Below are 20,957 nucleotides of genomic sequence, written 5' to 3'. Positions count from 1 at the left end.
TAATATTAGGGTTGTCTGGACTAGAATCAAGTTTCCTAGTGTATGCCATGGCCATTTCCTTTTATGACTGCCATATATACGAATATTACTGCCAGGGCACAAGGTGTAGATCTTTGTGGTACGTGGCATTCTTTCCTGTCCCTAGCAGAAAAGAAAAATCTCTGTTGTCTGTGGAAAATCACTCTCTGTAGCCTTTGGAAATTCTATACCCTTTGGAGACTCTCTTCCATTGAGCCCTAATGTCTTAAATGAACTACAGTCTTTAGAAACAAAAGCCAGAAAACAAGATAAATGTCTTGAATACAACAACTACTTTTACTTTGCCAGAAAAATTCTGAGACAGAAAAATGACAGAATTAACTTATTCAATGGGATAAGGATAGTGGCAAAATACCAAAAGAAAATGCTCATGAATATGCCAAAGATTTTCCTGCCACAAAAGGATATTGCTGAGGTTACAGAACAATGTGTTTCAGAGACTCTTATTTCATAGAATATATGTGCCCCTGTAGATTTTCATGGATGTAACTGGAACATAACACAGCATAACCTAAAAGAAAGAATCCTGAATTTTTAATCAGAAAACCTTAATATAAGAGTTTTATTATTTTCATGTATCTGAGAAAAGAACCTAATCTCTCTAGGCCACCAGTTCCTCATTCATGAAGTAGAGATTTCTCACAGAAATATTGGGGAATTAGATAGGTGCAAATATAATGCAGCAATATTATTAGAATTTATTATTTCTTCTACTCTATGAATAGATAGACTGAACTGGTTTGTATCCCAATAAATCAAGGCTAAAACCAGAGGTTCTTACTACTTAATATTTTTCCACTTTTTGCCTTACTGTGCAAGAGAAGAAAAATTAGTAAGTATTAGCATTATCCCTGAATGTCTTATTCAAAATACAGTGTGCCCAATCTCCCAAATTGAATCATGAAGAAGCTGAAACCCTAAACAGACCAATATTGAGTTCTGAAATTGAATCAGTAATAAAAACCTACCAATTAACCAATGGGAAGGTAGAGAATATGGCAAAATAGAAGCCACCAGTGATTGTCACCTCCACAGGGATATCAAATTGAACAACTATCCATCCAACAAAGCACCTTCATATGAACCAGAAATCACGCAAGCAATCACAGTACCTAGTTTTAACATCATATCAAAGAAAGAGGCAGCGAAAGGGGTAGGAAAGATAGTCTTGAATTGTTGACACCACCCCTACCCTATCCCCCCAGCAGTGGCTACATGGCACAGAGATAAAATCTGTGTGCTTAGGGAAGAGAGAGCACAGTGATTGTGAAATTTTGCATTTAAATGCAGTGCTGCCCTGTCACACTGGAAAACAACACAGGGTAGAATCTGCAGGTGCCCATCCAGGGAGCATTTAGACCAGCCCTAGCCAGATAAACATCATCAATCCCAGCAGAACCCACATTCTAGCTAGCCCCACCACCACAAGCTAAAGTACTCTGTAATCCAAAATAAACTTGAAGGGCAGCCAAGGACATCAGGACTGTAATTTCTGGCCAAGTCCTGGTGCTGTGATGGGCTTGGAGCCAGTGGACTTGGAGTGCCTGTGACCTAGTGAGACACCAGTTGGGGCAGCCAAGGGAGTGCTTGTGTTGCCACTCCCCTAACCCCAGGTAGCTCACAGCTCCAAGAGAGACTCCTTCTGCTTGAGTAGAAGTGGGGAGAGAGTAAAGAGGACTTTGTCTTACAACCTGGATATAGTCAAGCCATAGTAAAAAAGGGTACCAATTTTGAGGCCCCCATTTCAGGCCGCAACTCCTAGTTCACATTGCTAGGCCTACCTTGGGCAAGAAGGAAACCCACTGCCTTGGAAATGACCCAGTCCTGGCAGTGTTCATCACTTGCTGACTAAAGAACCCTTGGGTCTCAAACATCAGTGGTACCCAGGCAGTTCTCACCGCAGGCCCTGGGTGAAACCCAAGGCCATGCTGGCTTCAGGTGTAACCCAGCACATTCTCAGCTGTGGTGACCCTAGGGAGAGACTTCTTCTGCCCAAGGAAAGGAGAATAAGAGTAAAAGGGACTTTGTCCCCTCTACAGCTTGGGTACCAGCTCAGCCACGGTGAGAGAGAGCACCAAGCAGGCTCCCAGGTGATTGTTTCCAGGCCCTGGCTCATGGATGGCACTTCTGGTCATGCCCTGGGCCACAGAGGAGCCCACTGACCTGAAGAGAGACACAGACCTGGAGGCATTCACCATAAGCTAACTGGTCCTTGAGTGAACATTGGCAAGAGCCAGGTAGTAACTGCCAATGGCCTGGGGCAGTGGTGGCCATGGAGAGATACTCTCTCTGCATGAGGTAAGGAGAGAAAGAAGTGGGAAGAACTTTGACTTGCAGCTTGTGTGTTAGCTCAGTCACAGTAAAATAAAGCACCAAGTAGATTCCTAAGGTTCCTCACTCCAATTCTCAGCTCCTGGATGTGATTCTGGGAACTGCTGTGGGCCAGTAGGGAGCTGAATACCATGAAAAGTAGAACACTAGCCTGGATGAATTCACCACCTGTTGACTTAAGAGGTTTTGGACCTTGAGTGAACATTGGTGGTAGTCAGGCAGGGCAAGGAGTACAAGAAGCTTATAGAACACCAAGCAGATTAACCCAAAGGAGACTATCTCATGGTTTTTAATAATAAAGCTCCCAAAGGTCAATGATAAAGAAAATATCCAAAAAGCTGTAAGAGAAAAGAAACAAATAACATAAAATGGAGCTTCAATATGTCTGGCAGCAGAATTTTCAAGGAAACCTGACAGGGCAGGCGAGAGTGGTATGATATATTTAAAGTGCTTAAGAAAAAATTACCCAAGAATAGCATATCTGGCAAAAACATCCTTCAAATAGAAAAAAGAAACAAAGACTTTCCCAGACAAAAGCTGAGGAATTTCATCAACACCAGACATTTCCAACAAGAAATGCTAAAGGAAGTTCTTCAATCTGAAAGAAAAGGACATTAATGAGCAATAAGAAATCACCTGAAGGTACAATCTTTCCGGTAATAATAAGTACACAGAAAACACATAATATTAGACCACTGGAACTGTGATGTGCAAACTACTCAGACTTCAAGTAGAACAACTAAAAGATAAAACTATCAAAAATAATAACTACACAGACAGTATAATGAGATATAAATAGAAACAACAAGAAGTTTAAAAGCAGAGGTGATCAAAGTAAACTGTACAGTTTCTTTCAGTTCTCTTTGCTTGTTTGCTTGTTTATTTGTTTTTGCAATCAGTGTTAACATTGAATATGTTTAAAATAATGTGTTATATTATTTGCAAACTTCATGGTAACCTCATATCAAAAACCTACAATGGATACACAAAAAATAAGAAGGAAGAAATTAAAACATATCACCAAGAAATTAAAATATATCACCAGAGGAAACCATCTATACAAAAAAAAAAAGAAAAAAAAAAAAACAAGAATGAGGGAAGGATGGAAGTGAAGACCACAAAACAACCAAAAAACAAATTACAAAATGGCAGTAATAAGTCCTTACTTATCAATAATAACATGGAATGTTAGCAGACTAACTCTCCAAGCAAAAGACATAGCATGGCTAAATAGACAACAAAAACCAAGATTTAATAATCTCTTGTCTCCCAGAAACACACACCTACAAAGGACACAGAGACTGAAAATAAAGGGATGGCAAAAGATATTTCATTACAATGGAAACCAAGTAAGAGCAGAAATAGCTATACTTACATCAGAAAAAAAAAAAGATTTCAAGACAAAAACCACAAGAAGAGACAAAGAAGGTCACCATATAATGATAAAGGGGTCATATCAGTAAGAAGATGTAACAACTGTAAATATACATGCACCCAACATCAGACCACCCAGATATAAAAAGCAAATATTAATGGAGCTAAAGAAAAAGATAGGCCCCAATACAATAATAGCTGGAGACTTAAATACCCCCCACTTTCATTTCAACACTGGACAGATCTTCCAGACAAAATATTAACAAAGAAACATCAGACCTAATCTGCACTATAGATGAAATGTGTCTAAGAGATATTTACAGAATGTTTCATTCAAAGGTTGCAGAATATATTTTCTTCTTTTCACCACATGGATTATTCTCAAGAAGTGGCCATCTGTTAGACCACAACACAAGTCTTTAAAAATTCAAGCACACTGAAATTATATCAGGTACCTTATCTGATCACACTAGAATAAAACTAGGAATCAATAACAAGAGAAACTTTGGGAACTATACAAATAGATAGAAATTAAACAATATGCTCCTGAATGACCAGTTGGTCCATGAAGAAGTTAAGAAGAAAATTTTAAAACTTACTGAAACAAGTGAAAATGGAAATACAGAATATAAAAGTCTACAGAATAAGACAAAAACAGTGCTGAGAATAAGTTTATAGCAGTAAGTTATCACATCAAAAAAAAGTAGCAAAACATCAAATAACCTAACGATGCATCGTAAAAAATTAGAAAAGAGCAAATCAAACCCAAAGTTAACAGAAGAAAAGAAAAAAAGTTATAACAGAAATTAATAAAATTGAAGTAAAATATACAAAAGATCAGTGAGACAAAAATTGGCATTTTGAAATGATACACAATATCAACTATTAGCCATACTAAGAAAGAAAAGAGAGACGACTGAAGTAAATAAAATCAGAGATGAAATGAAAAAAATAGAACTGAAACTACAGAAATTCAAAGAATCATTCAAGACTACTATAAGCAATTATATGTCAATAAACCAGAAAGAAAACTTAGAAGAAATGGATAAATTCTTAGGCATATACAAACTACCAAGATTGAACCATGAAGAAATCCAAAGGTGAATAGACCAATACCAAGTAATAAGATCAAGACCCTGTCTCTACTAAAAATGCAAAAATTAGCTAGGTGTCTTCCTGTAATCCTAGCTATGTAGGAGGCTGAGAAAAGAGAATCACTTGAATCCGGGAAACAGAAGCTGCAGTGAGCCAAGATCATGCCACTACACTCCAGCCTGGGTAACAGAGTAAGATTTTGAAAGAGGAAAGGAAAAGAAAAGAAAAGAAAACCATAGTAAAGTGTCCCAGTAAAGAAAAGTCTGGGACCTAATGGCCTCACTACTAAATGTTACCAAACATTTAAAGAAGCACTAATACCAGTCTTACTCAAACTATTCTGAAAAATAGATGAGGAAGGAATTCTTTGAAATGCATTCCATGAGGCCAGAATTACTGATACCAAAATCAGACAAAGACACATTAAAAAAAAAAACTACAAAACAATATCCCTGATGAATATTGATGCCAAAATCCACAACAAAATACTAGCAAACTGAATTCAACAATGCATTAAAAAGAACAGTCATCATGACCAATTGGGATTTAGCTCAGAAATGCAAGAATGGTTCAACATATGCAAATCAGTATGATACATCATATCAACAGAATGAAGAACAAAAACCATATGATCATTTTAATTGATGCTGAGAAAGCATTACATAAAATTCAACATCCCTTCATGATAAACTATTTCAAAAAACTGAGCATAGAAGGAACTCACTTCAACAGAATAAAAGTTATATATGACAGACCCATTGCTAGTATCATACAGAATGGAGAAAAACAGAGTATTTCCTTTAAGATGTGGAAGAAGACATGGATGCCTACTTTCAGTACTTACATTTAGCATACTATTGGAAGTTCTAGCTAGAGAAATCAGACAAGAGAAAGAAAATAAAGGGTATGTAAATAGGAAAGGAAGAAGTCAACTTACACTTGTTTGCAGATGGAATGATCTTATTCTTGGAAAAACCCAAACACTCCACTAAAGGACTATTAGAACTGATAAATGAATTCAGTAGAGTTATAGGATACAAAATCAACATATAAAAATTAGTAGCATTTCTAAATGCCCACAGTGAACAATCTGAAAAGAAAATCAAGAAATTAATCCCATTGACAATAGCTAAAAAATAAAACAAGATACCTCAGAATAAGCTTAAACAAATAAATGAAAGAACTCTACAACAAAAACTATAAAACAATGAGGAAAAAAAATTAGAGGACACACAAAAATAAAATGATATTTTATACTTACAGATTGGAAGAATCAATATTGTGAAAACGTCCATACTAACCAAAGAAATCTACAGATTCAATGCAACCTCTATCAAAATACTAATGACATTCTTCACAGAAACAGAAAAAAAAATCATATGATGTATATGGAACCACAAAAGACCCAGCTAGAATAGCCGAAGTATTCCTGAGCAAATAGAACAAAACTGGAGGAATCACATTACTAAATTCAAATTATACTACAAAGCTATAGTAACAAAAACAGCATGGCACTGGCCCCAAAACAGACACATAGACTGATAATGGTTTGGATCTATGTCTTCAATCAAATCTTATTTGACATGTAATCCTCCATGTTGAACATGAGGCCTGGTGAGACATGATAGGATCAGGGAAGTAGATTCTCTTCTTGGCACAGCGTCAAAATAGTGAGTGAGTTCTCATGCAATCTGGCTGTTTAAAAATTTTAAATGTTGTGACCAATATGCTGATAGTAACATGAACAATGAAGTTCAGGCTGACAAGGTCTCAGGTGGAGATAAGAAACTTATGGAGATGATGACTGGAGCAAAGGTCACATTTGTTATGCATTAACAAAGAGGCTGGCTGCATTGTGCCCCTGCCCTAGATATCTGTAGAACTTTGTACTTGAGAATGATGATTTAGGGTATCTGGCAGAAGAAATTTCTAAACAGCAAAGTGTTGAAGATGTGGCCTGGCTGCTTCTAACAGCATATGCTCCTATGCATAAGCAAAGAAATGATCTGTAATTGGAACTTATATTTAAAAGGGAAACAGAGTGTAAATGTTTAGAAAATTTGCAGCCTGGCCATGTGGTAGAAAAAAAGAGGAGTCAAATGCTAATATCAGAGACAATGGAAACCAGAGGTTTAGGAAGAAAGAATGGATTCATGAGCCAGGCCAGGGGCCCCAATGCTCTGCGCAGGCTTGGGACACTGTTGCCTCCTTCTCAGTCACTCCAGCTCCACCCCTAGCTAAAAGGGGCCCAGGTAAAGCTCACACTGCTGCTTTGAAGGTTGCAAGCCATAAGCCTTGGTGGCTTCCATGTGGTGTTAAGCTAGCAGGTACACAGAGTGCAAGTGTTGAGGCATGGGAGTGTCCACCTAGATTTCAGCAGATGTATGGAAAAGCCTGGATGTCAAGGCACAACCCTGCTGCAAGGGCAGAGCCCTCATGGAGAACCTCTACTAGGGCAGTGCAGAGGGGAAACATGGGGTTGGAGCTCATACACAGAGTCCCCACTGAAGCACTGCCTAGTGGAGCTATGAGCAGAAGGCCAAAATCCTCTTGGCTCTGTATGATAGAGCCACTGGCAGCTTGCATCCTGCCATAGGCATTCAAAGCCAGTCCATGAGAGCAGCAGTGGGACTGAACCCTGCAAAGTCATAGGGGTAGAGCTGCCCAAGACCATGAGAGCCCACCCTTTGAATCAGTGAGCCCTAGATGTGGGACATGGAGTCAAAGGAGATTATTTTGGACCTTTAAGATTTAATGACTGTCCTGCTGGGTTTCAGACTTGCATGGGACCTGTAGCTCATTTTTTTTTTTTTTTTGGCTGATTTCTCACTTTTGGAATAGGAGTATTTGTGCAATGCCTGTATGCCCATTCTATCTTGGAAGTAACTGTTTTTTTGGTTTTACAGGCTATTTGGCAGAAGGGACTATCTTTATTTCAGATGAGACCTTAGACTTTAGCTAACACTGGAATGAGTTAAGACTTTGGAAGACTGTTGGGAAGGCATGATTGTGTTTTGAAATGTGAGAAGAACATGAGATTTGGAAGGGGACACTAAATGTGTGTCCCCATCTAAATCTCCAGTTGAAATTGAATCCCCAGTGCTGGAGGTTGGGCCTGTTGGGATGTAATTGGATCATGTAGGTGGACTTCTCCTTGGTACTATATTGCAATAGTGAGTGAGCTCTTATGTGATCTGGTTGTTTAAAATTGCATAGCATCCTTTCGCTCCCTTTCTTCCTCCTGCTCTGGCCATGTAAGATGTGCCCACTTTCCCTTGCCTTCTACTGTGTTTGTAAGTCTCCTGAAGCTTCCATAAAGCAGATGCCATACTTCATGTATGGTATGTGGAAGCATGAGACAATTAAACCTCTTTTCGTTATAAATCACTGAATCGTAGATATATCTTTATAGCAGTGCAAGCAAGAACTAATACAAAGACCACTGGAATAGAGTAGGGAATCCAGAAATAAATCCATACATCTATGATGAAATCATTTTTGACAAAGATGCCAAAAACATACAACGAGGAAAAAACAATGTTTTTATAAATTTTTCTGGGAAAACTAGATATCCATATGCAGAAGAATAAAACTAGACCCCTACATCTCATCATATATGAAAATCAAATCAGAATGGATTAAAGACTAAAACCTAAGATCTCAAATCATGAAAACTACTACAACAAAACATTGGGAGAAATCTCCAGGACATTGGCTTAGGCAAAAATTTCTTGAGTAATACCTCACAAGCACAGACAACCAAACCTAAAATGGGCAAATGGGATCACATGAGGTTAAAAAGGCTTCTGCACAGCAAAGAAAACAATAAACAAAGTGAAGAGACAGCCCACATAATAGAAGAAAATATTTGCAAACTATCCATCTGACAAGGGATATATACATAAGGAGAATATATGTATATGTGTGTGTGTGTGTGTGTGTGTATGAGAATATATAAGATATATATATATAAGGAGTATATATATATATGGAGTATATATATATATGGAGAATATATATGTGTGTGTGTGTGTGTGTGTGTGTGTGTGTAACCAGAATATAGAAGGCGCTCAAACAATTCAATTTTTAAAAGTCCAATAATCCTATTAAAAAATGAGCAAAGATGTTAATAGACATTTCTCAAAAGAAGACTTATAAATGGCAAACCAGTATATCAAAATATGCTCAACATCATTCACCATCAGAGAAATGCAAATCAAAACTACAATGAGATATCATCTGACCCCAGTTAAAATTGTTTTTATCCAAAAGATAGGCAATAATGAATACCAGAGAAGATGTAGAGAAAGATGAGCTCTCATTCACTTTTGGTAGGAAGGTAAATTAGTACTGCCACTACAGAGAGTGGTATAAAAGTTTCTCAAAAACCTAAAAAATGAACTGCCATACGCTCCAGGAATCCCACTACTATGTATGTTCCCAAAAGATCAGTATGGCATATAGATGTCTGTACTTCTATGTTTATTGCAGCACTATTCACAAAAGCCAAGATTTGGAATCAACCTAGGTGTCCATCAACAGAAGAACAGATAAATAAAATGTGACATATATACACTATGGAGTACCATTCAGCTACTAAAATAATGAAAGCCTGTCAACTGCAGTAATGTAAATTGAATTTGACAAGATTATTTTAATTGAAATTAGCCAGGCACAGAAAGACAATCTTTACAATTTTCACTCATCTGTGGAGCCTAAAAATTAAAACAATTGATTGACCTCTTAGAGATAGGGAGTAGAATAAAGTTACAAGAGTCTGGGAAAGGTGGAGCAGGGGGAATGTGGATGGTTAATAGGTACAAAAATATACTTAGATAGAATGAATAAAATCTAGTATTTAGTAGCACAGAAAGATGAGTGCAGTCAGCAATAATTTGTTGCACATTTAAGAATAACTGAGGGACTACAATTAGAATACAAAGAAAGGTTGAATGCTTGAGGTGATGGATATGCCATTTTCCCTAATGTGATATTACACATTGCATACCTCCATCAAAATATCTCATGTACCCCATATAAACCTACTGTGTACCCACAAAAATTAAAAACGAAAGCAATTTAAAGAAAACAAATCCTGCAATTTGTTACAACATACATGAACCTGGACGATATTATGCTAAGTAAAAGCCAGAAACAAAAAGATACTGCATAATTACACATATATGTGAAATCTTAAAAAGAGTAAAATTCATAGAAACAGAGAATAGAATGGTGATTATGACAGTGGGGGTGGGGAAAAGAAAGTGCTGACTAAAATTAACAGTAATTTATTGTACATTTTAACATAAATGAAAGAGTATAATTGAAATGTTTGTAACACAAAGAAATGATAAATGTATGAGGTGATGAATACACCACTTAAGAAAAAAAAAAAATGCTACCAATCAAAAAAAAAAAATAACAAAAAACCTCAGACCAGGAAGATTGACAGCCAAATTCTACTAGATATATAACAAAAAGACATGGTAGCAAATCTAAGAAACTCTTCCAAAAATCAAGGAGGAGGAATTAAATGTTTAAATGTAAGGCTTTGAACTAAAGGAATCATAGAAGAAAACCTAGGAAGCACCATTCTGGACACTGGCCTTAGGAAAAAAAGTTATAACTAAATCCTCAAATGCAATTACCAAAAAAAAAAGGACAAATGGGACCTAATTAAACTAAAGAGCTTCTGTGCAGCAAAAGAAACTAACAGAGTAGTAAACTGATACCCTACAGAATGGTAGAAAATTTTTGCAAACTATGCATTCAACAAAGGTCTATTACCCAGAAGCTATAAGAAACTTAAACGATTCAGCAAATAGAAATCAAACAATTCCGTTTAAAATTGGTCAAAAGACATTAACAGACATTTCACAAAAGAAGACATAAAAGGGGCCGGGCACGGTGGCTCACGCCTGTAATCCCAGCACTTTGGGAGGCCGAGGCGGGTGGATCACGAGCTCAAGAGATCGAGACCATCCCAGTCAACATGGTGAAACCCCGTCTCTACTAAAAATACAAAAAATTAGCTGCGCATGGTGGCGCGTGTCTGTAATCCCAGCTACTCAGGAGGCTGAGGCGGGAGAATTGCCTGAACCCAGGAGGCGGAGGTTGCGGTGAGCCGAGATCGCGCCATTGCACTCCAGCCTGGATGACAAGAGCGAAACTCCGTCTCAAAAAAAAAAAAAAAGAAGAAGACATAAAAACCAGCAACAAACATGTGAAAAAATGCACATCATCACTAACCACCACCAGAGAAATCCAAGTCCAAACCACAGTGAGATACCTTCCCACACCAATCAGGATGGCTCTTATCAAAAAGTCAAAAAAGCAACAGATGTTGACAAGGCAGCAGGGAACAAAGAATACACTTATACACTGTTAATGGGAATGTAAATTAGTTCAGCCACTGTGGAAAGCAGTTGAAATATTTTTCAAGGAACAGAACTACTGTTTGATCCAGCAATTCTATTACTGTGTATGTAGCCAAAGGAATATTAAACATTGTACCAAAAAGAAACATGCACTCCTGTTCATCACAGCACTATTTACAATAGCAAAAACATGAAATCAACCTACATACCCATCAATGGTGGATTAAATAAAGAGAATGTGGTCCATATACACTATGAATACTATGCAGCCATTTAAAAAGTACAAAATCACATCCTTTGCAGCATTATAGATGCAGCTGGAGACCATCATCCTAATTAAATTAATACAAAATCAGAAAATCAAATGACACATGATCTTACATATAAGTGGGAGTTAACATTGAAACTTATGTACATGAAGATGGCAACAACAGACACTGGGGACCACAGGAGGTAGGAGGAAGAGAGGAGGGCAAGAGTTGAAAAATTTCTTGGGTCCTATGCACATTACCTCAGCGATGGGATCAGTACTACCCCAAACGTCAGCATCATGCAATATACCAATGTAACAAACCAGCACATGTACCCCCAGAATCTAAAATTAAAATTAAAATTATAAAAAATAAATATAATAAAAAATGCAATGTGTCATGCTCCTTGTTGAGTTATTCTATTTGCAAAGCTGAAGAGTTCTCAAGACTACTGTCATTCTGACACCAAATGCCAAGTTCAATGTTCCCCAGATAATCCTAACTCTGGCACCTATTACAAGCTTAGGGGACCTCCCTTAGTTTCAATAATTTTCTAGAATTCACAGAATTCACTGAGAACGCTGTTGTACTAATGGTCATGGTTTATTACAGTGAAAGGATACAGATTAAAATCAGCCATGGGAGGTGGCACAAGAGACAGAGTCCAAACAAGTCCCACATGTGGAATTTCCAGCTGTTCTTTTGCAGCAGGGTTACAGATAGTGCTGATATCTTCAGGCAATCATGTGTGACCATACTCAAGGAATACTGACAATTAGAGAAGCTCAAGCAGCCTTGATCTTCAGAGTTTCTATTGGCACTTGGTCACATAGATATGGCTGACCACCTCCTGATGGACCTTTAGTCTCTAGCCCTTCCAGAAGTCGAGTTGATACTATATGGTCCAAAACCCACATTATATATCACATTATGAGATGATCCAGTGTGACCCAAGGCCCTTAACTAAACAGACACTCTTTTTAGGCAGGTCAATCCAAGGCTTAGTGATTACCTTCCAGAAACAAATAACAAAGGTTACATCTTTCTTTTGGTATGATTAATTATTTACTAATGTTGTGGTTCAGGAGCCAATACTCCAAAATATAGCATGTTGACATGGTGAACCGAAGAAGAAGCCTCAAGTTTTCTATCACCTTCTTCCCACCACCATCTTTCCCATAACTTTTATCTGCCTAAGCTCTAGACTCACAAAAAGGAATGATTATTTCTTCTTCTCCTTCCTATACAACCAAGATTGTAACCACACCTAAACAGACCCTTTAACTGTCAAAGAGAACTGTTTACAAGTTAATCTCTCTTCCAGAATCCATTCATTCTCCCCAGTATTCCTATCGACAAAACTTTTCTTCTCCCTACTTCCATAACCTGTTTTGCCAGGATAACCTGAACCACTTGGGGGATGGGCACTCACTCTGTGATTCTCCTCATCCACACATTGTGCACATATCTTAAATAAATGTATATGCATTTTCCTCTTATTAATCTGCCTCATGCCAGTGATTTTCAGTGAATCTTCAAAGGGCCAATACTCTTGACCCCTACACTACATAGCACCTTTCAAGTGACAGAAAACAAAACATAATCATCAGTAGTGTTGGCTGACAACTCCTGAAAAGACCACTAGGAAAAATGCTACCTAGCAAATCTAAACTTATTAGACCTAACATAGTAAGGGACTATTGCGCCAACCTAATATATAGAGTTTTAGGGTCTGAGTTAAAGTAGTCTAAGGCTGGCCTTTCAAGGCAGGAAACTGATTTGAATTGGGCAAAGTCCATGACATAGTAGATTAGGATTTGTAGACACAGGAAGAATGCATTGCAAACATATGTGCTCTTTCTGTGAAGATGAAGTACATCTTCATAAGTCAACTAATTTTTTATTATATTTGCTGTTTGCCCAAGCAAGCAATCTCTTCCCAGGCAAGAATATTTTGGAATAAATATTTAGTCATATTGACACATATGATCTCAGCTCTCACTTCCAAATGTTTAGCTGTGTGAATGCAGCACATGGTCTCAATTTTCAATGGTAAAAGCTGAATTTCTAAGCTCATTTTTAAGTCTCATCAAAAACTAGCAGTATAGAAAACCATGTCAGGTTATTGGTATCTGTGAAGTTTTTGAGTTGTCAGAGCCAGTTGAGGTTGTTTTTCTAAAACTTTTAGCTAATTTGTTAAAGCATAAATGGTTGAAACTTCTAAAACTCCTGAAACTTGGTCTCCTTATCTTTAACATGAAAAAATAACCTCTATTGAAGTATTTTACAATATCAAATAGCCACTAAGTGACAAAACTGTGCTGCAAACAATCTGTTGGACTCCTAAGCTTTCCACCATACCACCTTGCCCTACATATTCTCAATGTTTTGCTGAAATAACTGAAATCTTAAATAATATATATGAAAGCACTTTCTAGAACATAGCACATAGTAGGTAACAGTCATCAATATAGACTATGATGGACAATATATAATGTCCTTCCTTAATGTGTGAAGATTATTGTTCCCATAAATAATTTCAATGACAAAGAAAAAATAATCTAAGTAAAAGAAATACATTGATATATGTTAATCTAAATAATAGAAATCTATTATTTAGATAAATAGAAAAAAACTATTATAATAATAGCAATATATTAATCTAAATAATAGGAATAATAAGTCAAACCCATCAAAACATTCTGAGTTCTTCTCTCCTCCTTGTCATTGAAATAATACACATCTATTTGTCTAGACTGAAGGAGAAGTAGAGAGATAGGAGTGGCAGGTAAGGTGTAAGGACAAAAAATGTTCTTTGGAATCAAGGATTGAAAAGATAGGAATTTAAGAACTTCTGCACATATGTTTAATGTTAAACTACTTTGATAAACTGTGAGTACAGCTTTTGTGTATCTAGTAGTTGACTCTTGTTCCTTATCACCCATAGTTCCAAAACAATTCTCTGTCACCAGCAAATGAGTTAAGTATTCTTTTGCAGTTAATTTACAAGTCAAACTCAAGGTTCTATGTTAAAGTAACAGTTTCGTACTCTATCATTTAAAAGGTGCTACATAGTGCAGGAGTCAAGAGCCTTGGCCCTCTGAAGATTCACTGAAAATCACTGACATGAAGCAGATTAATAAATGAAAGCACTTGTCCTTGAACCTCTTATACTGGGTGACGGCAAGAATGCAGGGAAAGAGGATATAAAGTGAAACTGAAAACAAGCAAGATTGCTAATACTGAATGGATGAATCCTGGCATTATCATTTATTTCAATGGCAACAGCCTGATGTTCTTACAATTTCATGTCTTACATAGAAAAAGTTTGGAAAAGTTTTGTAAATAGGGCTAGATTGTCTGTTAAATGTCCATTTCTTCAAACAAATGTTCCCAAGCTCAGCTACTAAATTTAGATCCTTTTGCAGCAATTCTTTAGTATTTTGCCAACTCACTACCAGGATTCAGAAAGTTGGTGCATTTTCTTCACCTGGAGAATATTAAAGCATCATCCTTAATAAACTTATTCTGGCTTTCAGGTACCTGCCATTCTTGTAAATATTGACTGCTCCTTTAAAATGGCAATAACATATATGGAAGTGTCAAATTTAGACTGATGCTTGACGGGGGAATAAATAAAACTTTAGACAAAGTCAGTTAAGACTACTGTCAGTTGCATTTAATAGGAACTTTACTGTTCTATTTTTCACTTGTAACAAAAGGTTCACTGGTGAGCAATTCACGACTAGTGAGGCTGACTGAGGAGTCACTGAGGACCCAGTTTCCTTATAACGTACTGTTATATCATCCTTAGGATGAGACTTCTATTCTTATGATTGTAAGATGACAATTCCATTTTAAGCCATCACATCACATTCCAAGCAGGAACAAGGAGAAGGATGATATGCAAAAGGCAAAAGGTACATGCTAGCTGAGTATGGACCATTTCCAAATATTCCATGGCATTTCACCCAGCAGTTTTTCCTTATACTCTCAGCATCCAAACTCTGTGCCAAGTTACCTCATGGTACCCCAGCAAATTCATGGGAAAGGAGGGGTGGTGACAGGATATTTTAAATTTTTGAGGAAAACACGGTAATATTCAACATTTATCAGACACTGAGTGAACTACTAGCTTGAGAAAATTCAGTTTAATATTTGTTTTCCCAGGTTGAAATGACTTAAGAAAACTGCATTTTTAGTGAATACTATTGTAAAAAAAAAAATGCAAGTACCATGTGAAAATCAATATGGAACAGGTTATGAGGATAGTGGTGTCCAATCTGATTCCAAGACTCAAAAAGTTGTACAGCAAAGGACCACCTTTTTCAAAGATGACATATATGTGGCCAAAAAACATATGAAAAATGCTCAGCATTACTGATCATGAAGAAATGCAAATCACACCAGTCAGAACAGCTATTATTAAAAAGTCAAAAGATGATAGATGTTGGTGAGGTTGTTGAGAAAAAAGAGTGCTTACACTGTTGGTGGGAGTGTAAATTAAGTAAACTATTATGGAAGACAGTGTGGTAATTCCTCAAAGACATAAAGACAGAAATATAATTTGATCCAGCAATCCTATTACTGGGTTTATATTTAAAGGAATATAAGTCATTCTATTATAAAGACACATGCACATATATGTTCATTGCAACATTATTCACAATTGCAAAGACATGGAATCAGCCTAAATGCCTATCAGTGATAGACTGGATAAAGAAAATGTAGTACATATAATACACCATGGACAACAGCACAGCCATAAAAAAGAACAAGACCAAGTCCTTTGCAGGGACATAGATGGAGCTGGAGGCCTTTATCCTTAGCAAACTAACACAGGAACAGAAAACCAAACACTGCAAGTTCTCACTTATAAGTGGGAGCTAAATGATGAGAACACATGGACACATACAGGGAAACAACATACACTGGGATCTACTTGAGGGTAGAGGGAGGGAGGAGGCAGAGGATCCAGAAAAATACTAATGGGTACTAGGCTTAATAGCTGGGTGATGAACTAATCCATACAACAAGCCTTCACGACACAAGTTTACCTAAGTAACATACCTACACATGTACCCCTCAACTTAATTTTTTTTTTAAAAAAAAGAAAAGTTCTGTCACATTCATGTCACAGACTTCTCACTAATAGGTAATTTTGGTTGGTCAGGACTGAAATTAAAAGAGATGTTTGTCAATCTATACATATTAGTTCCTCAAAAGGTTTCTGCTAGCTTGTTAGAATATAAATAGATATTAAGTGATTTGGATTACACCACTTAATACAACTGTTAGGTATTTCTTTTGGTTTAAGGGTACCATAAAAAATTACTGAGGCACTAAGGGCAGCAACAAAGAAAGTTTGGTAAATGCTGCCTTATACCTTTAGCCATCTCTAGCTGTAGGAAAAGTGGGAAAGTTGGGACTTTTGTTAGACACAAAACCAGGGTTCTGTTAATAAGGGAAAAGGAGATAATTAATATTGAGTGGGCAGCAAGCAGTGCCTGCCACACAGATCAAAAATTTTAATGCTACTGCTAATTTTTTTCTTTTCATAATATTTTAAGTGCAAGCAAAGGATAATTCAATAATTGGAAAAAAATATGAAATTACCAGCCAATGCTCATGCTTACTATTCACATATTTGAATAAATTTTTGTGTATTTTTAAAAACTCACATCAATGTTTATTATATATTAGTTGATATATTATAAATCTTAAGTTATATGAAGTATGTTAATTTTCTCTGTGACTGACAGAGGATCAAATAAATGAGGGCTAAATTAAGCACATTATGGAGTTTCATTAACATTTGCCAAAATTGCATCCCAGTAACTAAGAGAGTCAGTTCAGCTTTCAAACTCAACAGAGGAAGTAATTTAGAAATCAGGAATTTAGGATTCTATATCTAGTAATGAAAGAAGTTTAAGTGGTTACTGAAAGAGTTTAAAATTGGTATTTATATATGTTAAATTCATTCTAAGTCAATAACCTGGGGCTATATTGAGTTAAGAGAGGCAATAATTATCAAGGAATAGAGTTCTTTAGGACACTATTTTACCATACCATATATATTGTGTAATGACAACTGTAACACAAGTACATAAAAGAAATAAGCAAATAGTACTTAAGGAACTAAAATACCCATCCTAAATTTTACTTCAGCAAATTGATATTAATTTAGATTACAGAATGCTGGTATAATGCATTTCTTTGTAATCACACCCAGAATTACTTAGACTGCAAAATATGCAACGACTACATCAGGCTTAAGATTACAGCCAAAAGACAAAATATATAGAGTAACCAGCATATTAAAGAAAAAAAATACCCTTAGAATAAAATACCCTTTATTCCAAGCCAAACTGTTACCTAAGTCTATAAAAACTGATTGATGTATAGTACACATTATGATGTGAATTGAAGATCCTCTCCTCCAAATAAAAAAGAAAATTAAAAAAAACTAAAAAGATAAACTCAAACTGGAAAACCCATTATATCTGGAAGGCTCTGATTATCCACATTATTTGATTAATATAATGTGGTGTTATTAATGCTAACAATCTAAACCTTTAAATATCCAGCTTTCACATTAATCCAATGTCACTGTGGTGGAAGATCTGAAATAAGTATTATGTGCCTCTCTGGCATCTAAACCTGGGAAGGTCTTGAATGGTCTAACTACAAGTTCCCTTTCCTGCTGTCACAGATAAGGTCCCCTTAGCAGGGAAGCCAGGCTTAGTGTCTGCTTACCCCTAGTAGAGAGCTTCAGCTCACTGCCAGCCTGAAAAATTATTCAGACATACCAACCATGTCCTCCCACAGGAACCAGGGGTTATTCCACCCTCTTGTTACTACACAGCTTGTATCCCACAGCTCTGCTTGTTCACTCTCTTCCCAACAGCAAGCCCTCTATGGCCATATATGGTGTGTTTTATTCTCCTCCCTTGGGCTCTGGGAATATGTAAACTAATATACACTGAGAATATGTGAACATAATGTAAACTAATATGCAAACTGATATACACAGATAAGATTGACTTTAGCCATCTCTACCAGTCAATCTCACTTGTCCAGTGTCAGGTGTCATGTGTTTGACCACATTTGTAACCCTAGGGCTGGAATTTTTACCCCATTAATGGGGTAAAGAGGAGGTGACTGAATCTGTCATAAAAGCATAGAACTCAAAAATATACTACAACTCAGAGATACGAATTTAAAATGTTAATTAAAAATTAAAATTGTGGGCACCTCCCGTGATCACAGCCTCTGGGACCAGGGTCGCTCCGTCCGTGCTCCGCCTCACCATGACTTCCTACAGCTATCGCCAGTCGTCGTCCACATCGTCCTTCGGGGGCCTGGGCAGCGGCTCCGTGCATTTTGGGCCGGGTGTCGCCTTTTGCGTGCCCAGCATACACGGGGGCTCCGGCGGCCGAGATGTGTCCGTGTCCTCCGCCCACTTCGTGTCCTCGTCTCCTCAGAGGGCTACGGCAGCAGCTATGGCGGCATCCTGGCCGCTTCCGACGGGCTGCTGGCGGACAATGAGAAGCTCACCAAGCAGAACCTCAACGACCGCCTGGCCTCCTACCTGGACAAGGTGCGCCCCCTGGAGGCGGCCAACGGCGAGCTGGAGGTGAAGATCCGCGACTGGTACCAGAAGCAGGGGCCCGGGCTTTCCCGCGACTACAGTCACTACTGCAAGACCATCCAGGACCTGCGGGACAAGATTCTTGGTGCCACCATTGAGAACTCCAGGATTGTCCTGCAGATTGACAATGCCGGTCTGGCTGCAGATGACTTCCGAACCAAGTTTGAGACGGAGCAGGCTTTGCGCATGAGCGTGGAGGCCGCCATCAACGGCCTGCGCAGGGTGCTGGATGAGCTGACCCTGGCCAGGACCGACCTGGAGATGCAGATCGAAGGGCTGAAGGAAGAGCTGGCCTACCTGAAGAAGAACCATGAGGAGGAACTCAGTGTGCTGAGGGGCCAAGTGGGAGGCCAGGTCAGTGTGGAGGTAGATTCGGCTCCGGGCACGGATCTCGCCAAGATTCTGAGTGACGTGCGAAGCCAATATGAGGTCATAGCCGAGCAGAACCGGAAGGATGCTGAAGCCTGGTTCACCAGCCGGACTGAAGAACTGAACCGGGAGGTCGCTGTCCACAGGGAGCAGATCCAGATGAGCAACACCGAGGTCAGTGACCTGCGGCGCACCCTCCAGGGTCTTGAGATTGAGCTGTTTAAAAATTAGCCACATGTGGTGGCACATGCCTGTGGTCCTAGCTACTCAGGAGCCTGAGGTAGGAGAATCACTTAAACTAAGGAACTTGAGGTTACAGTCATGATCACACCACCGCACTCCAGCCTGGGTGACAGAGCTAGACTCTGTCTCTAAAAATAAAAATAATGAAATAATAAAAAATAATGACTTTAGATGTTACTAGGTACAGTGCAATTTTTGCACACAAAAATCAGTCACTAAAATCGCATGGCAGGACTCACAGGTGAGATCCAGCCAGTGCAGAAACTGCATTTTTAAAAACTTCTTATTATAAACAATTTGAAAATTATGCTGGGGGATGCATGGACACCTAGCTTAGCTCTTCATAGTAATCTTAGGAATCAATAATCATTATTATCTCCACTTCAATATGTAGTGATAAAGTATAAAAATCGCAAACCAAAACAAATTTAAAAAGTAATATTAAAAACTCAGCTTGAAAAACAAATTCCATTTCAATTTGATATAAATTATTCCAAAGCTTAGTATGTCCTAACTCTATTTAGCAAACCAGCAAAAATAACTTAGCCATTTCCTCCAGAAAATACTTCTTCCAGTAAGATAAAATTGTAAATCATCTAAAACACCTTATTTAACAAGATGAACAGTTCAAGACTATTCTGATAAGTTTGCTCAATAAGTTAACACACCTAATCCCTTACCCTATTGTACTTGCCAATTTAAAGCTATTAGATTGGTATATTATAAACTTTGCCCAGTCCAACTCAGTTCCCCACTTTGTAAAGCCTATCTTTTAAAATCATCCAATTCAGGCCCAAAGATTCTATGTTTTCTTTCCTAAACGTCTCCCTTTTTATATGCTGCTAAGACCCTGCCAATGTAGTGTTGTCTGTGTTGCAATAAGTATAATAAACGTTTTCAACAGGTTTTTTCTGGGAATGTTTATGGAAGCTTTTGGCATAATTTTACAAGAAAGGAAACTGAGACCCAAAGAGATTACACATAATAAAAAGCGGAGTAAGAAAACAACCTATAACATTAGGCTCTTAAATAATTCTACTTTGTCCCTCTTCAGTTAATGGGAACAACATTAAAATATCTAAATGTATGAGTTCATGCATAAACTCTAGTAATTATGTACTTTGTTATCGGGATGATCATATAAATAACCATCTCAGCTGGGACATTTTAAGACTGAAGAGAACTGTTAAAAATAATTCTGTTGAGACACAGTATATAACACAACTG

The 20,957-nt window shown here is 37.6% G+C and overlaps 1 pseudogene; it reads left to right on the top strand.

Moving 5' to 3' along the window:
• Positions 1 to 18,777: 18,777 nt before the first annotated feature.
• On the top strand, positions 18,778 to 19,718 carry LOC105731937 (keratin, type I cytoskeletal 19-like; annotated as a pseudogene).
• Positions 19,719 to 20,957: the final 1,239 nt, after the last annotated feature.

This window comes from Aotus nancymaae, unplaced genomic scaffold, assembly GCF_030222135.1.
Source record: "Aotus nancymaae isolate 86718 unplaced genomic scaffold, 86718_ANA_hifiasm-v0.15.2.pri h1tg000008l, whole genome shotgun sequence".
Lineage (NCBI taxonomy): Eukaryota > Metazoa > Chordata > Mammalia > Primates > Aotidae > Aotus > Aotus nancymaae.
Note: the sequence above shows the minus strand (reverse complement) of the source record. Positions and strands in the feature narration are given on the sequence as shown.